The 3,126-nt window shown below is 38.2% G+C and overlaps 1 non-coding gene across 1 annotated transcript; it reads left to right on the top strand.

Annotated features, from left to right (window-relative positions):
* The first annotated feature begins 241 nt into the window (after positions 1-241).
* On the top strand, positions 242-315 carry Trnar-acg (transfer RNA arginine (anticodon ACG)). The gene has a single exon. It is a non-coding gene; the product is annotated as a tRNA-Arg (tRNA).
* The last annotated feature ends 2,811 nt before the right edge of the window (positions 316-3,126 follow it).

The following is a 3,126-nucleotide window of genomic DNA, read 5'->3' as shown; positions in this document are numbered from 1 at the left end:
CAATGCGCTTATGAACGTGAAATAAGCTACGCCGGCTTTAACCCCACACCTCTGCCCGAGAAGATTTCTATCTCTCCTAAATTGTAGGAGGGTATCCAATATGGGACCAGCAAGAAACTCGGTGGGACATATCTTTTCAAAACAGCGCAAGTACAGAGGTGAATAACTAAGAATCTATTTATATAATATATCTATCCAAATTTGTTTCCAAGGCATTCTTTGATAGCATATTTATATTGACGGCCTCGTAGCCTAGTCGGTAGAGCCTACTGCCTACGAAGCAGGAGGTCCCGGGTTCGAATCCTGGTGAGGGCATTTATTTGTGGGTTTATGACAAATATTTGTTCCTGAGTTATGGGTGTTTTCTATGTATAGTATTTATATATAATTATATATTATGTATATCGTCGTCTAGTACCCACAACACAAACCTTATTGAGCTTACCGTGGGCCTGGATTGATCTGTGTGAAAATGTCCTATTATATTTATTTATTTATTTATTTATATTTCTGTGTTTGATAGCAAGCGGTGGAGTAATATTAGGATCGAAAACTGCGTAAAAATAAAAATGGTCAAACATTTTGCCATACCTACATACAATCGGCCGAATCTTTGGCAGTATAGACACATTATAATCACATACAGCTTATCGATGGCCCATTTCGACAGCCAGAGCCTTTCAACCGAACCCCAATCCACCCTCAGAAGCTTAACATTTTAACATCATTTAGATTTCCTTAATCCATATTGAGTTGTAACAATAGCACCAGTAGGGAGACTCGACAATACGTTAGGGTGAGAGTCGTATTGACACGGCCGATTTATTACTGTTTATTATATGCATTGTGGATGTGTTAGGTGTGGTTAGAATGTCGAGTACGTACTTTAGAAGTCATTATATTATGACTTTTATAAAATGGTATGCGTTGAAAAGAGACACACACATAAATACCTACGCTGCGCAATTTTCTCTGCCACAATTGTATGTATCTCTGTTTGGCCCTATTATTGTACAATTTTCATTGTTTGTACAATAAAGTTTAAATAAATAAATTACATTTAAACTATCTTGGTCTCAAGAGAAGGCAGAAGACCGCCAAACATGGACATTGCTTTACCGACAAAAGTCTTACTCTTAAATATAATATATTTAACCCTTTCCACCGTCGATATTAATAATATGATGATGATGGTCTCACGCCAAAATTCACGAGAATAATATTATAATCCAGTAACTCTGTCGAAATTTTAAACCTGGATCTTTTGCGTCAAATCCGGTAGTTCTGATTTTTTGCAGACTTAGGTATTTATGATGTTGGCCCAATGAATAATCCAAGTTTGTGAGCTCGAGCGAAATGTATAAAATTACTGTATTATTACAGAAAACGGGCGCTTCTGCGTTCAAAAATTGTTGTAAACCCCTGAGCGATGTCATAGCTATATACAGTTACAGCCCTAAGTATTTACCCGTTAACTAGGGTAATTACAGCCGTATCAAATGCGTTAATCCATGGAAAGTCCACCGTAAGGACCGTAATGACAGGTAGCATTACGTAACGCTAATTATACAGTAATTTCGTCCTTCCACCGCCGCCGTTGCTTCCAGTTCATCTATTTCTTATGAGCTTGGCTTGAGTTAAATGCCGGGTATCTACGTTATAAAATGACAGGAGAAATTTTACTACTAATGACAGTATGGAACCGCAAAAAACAAGTTAATATTTAAAATAAATGTTAATACAAAAAAGTGGTAATGAGTGCATGTGAGTTCCAAAGCGCAGTGCATGGGTTCTAACCTGTGCTCATTCTCTCATACATAGGTGTACATACTCATACCAATATTTTGTCATGATTTATTGTAGAGAATATTAGTTGATATCTTCCGGTTGCCTTTTGGTAAAGGAAAAAATCTTTAATAAGCCTTCTTACTTAGGTACATCTGCGAAAAATAGGTACCTAACCTATTGCGTAACTTCACCAAAAATTTAATATGAAATGGAATAATCGATATTAAACTTTCGTGAGACATATTTTAAATTGTTTATACGACAACGGTTTCACTCACTTGAATTTTTAGTCGCTATTGGCGACATGTTTCGGGCCCGTCGGGGGTCCTTCCTCAGGCTCGAGTGCTCGCGGCGGCTGCAACTCGTGGACTGATCGCGCCGCCCGCCTCGTACACTCGAGCCTGAGGAAGGACCCCCGACGGGCCCGAAACATGTCGCCAATAGCGACTAAAAATTCAAGTGAGTGAAACCGTTGTCGTATAAACAATGAAATGGAATATTTATTGTGTTACTCAACACACAATAGGTTGTCATAATAGTTTGCTTATAATCTAATCCTTCAAACCATGGCAGGGTTTGAAGGATTAGATGTTGGTATACACACATTAAGCTAGCATAGGTCCCTATTGCCTAAGCCCTTTTGTACATTGATACCTTTTTTTTAATACCACATCGGTGGCAAACAAGTATATGGCCCGCTACATGGTAAGCAGTCACCGTAGCCTATGGACGCCTGCAGCTCCAGGATATTGATACTCAACTGTGGATATGACGGTATAAGTTTGTCACATCAAACCACCCAAACAATTTTCATATCACGAGTAGTGAATTCGGCCCCTGAGACGGCACATAACCGCGCCGCCGTCTTCTAACTTGCTTAGCTTACAACTAATATAAGCCTATGAGGAAATTTCACTGTAGTTACTAGCTAGGAATAGCTGCGCTATGTTCTTTATGATTGTGGTATTAGATTTTCAGGATTTTCACACGTTAATTTCTAAAATTAACGTTTGATGTTCTGTCTTTAGGAATTTCGTACTTAGGATATTTGTTTTTAGAAATTATGCTACATAACATTAAGGTGGTAACGGGACTATAAAATCAATTTGAAATACATTTACACGTAGCACGTAAAACAACTCTTTGTAATTTCTGAAACTGGAGATTTCTTGTATATAGGATGAGTATTGGTAGGTTAAACTTTAAGACCATTTAAGTGCCCGGGAACTAAGTAACACCTGAAGCACTATCAACTGGAATTGATTAAAGCTTTGTCTAAGGACCATCATTACCCGTATCTCGCCCGTCCTCTTTCTTTCACAGTTTTTTACGGCTTCG

Source organism: Cydia splendana, chromosome 14 (assembly GCF_910591565.1).
Source record: "Cydia splendana chromosome 14, ilCydSple1.2, whole genome shotgun sequence".
Classification (NCBI taxonomy): Eukaryota; Metazoa; Arthropoda; class Insecta; order Lepidoptera; family Tortricidae; genus Cydia; species Cydia splendana.
Note: the sequence above shows the minus strand (reverse complement) of the source record. Positions and strands in the feature narration are given on the sequence as shown.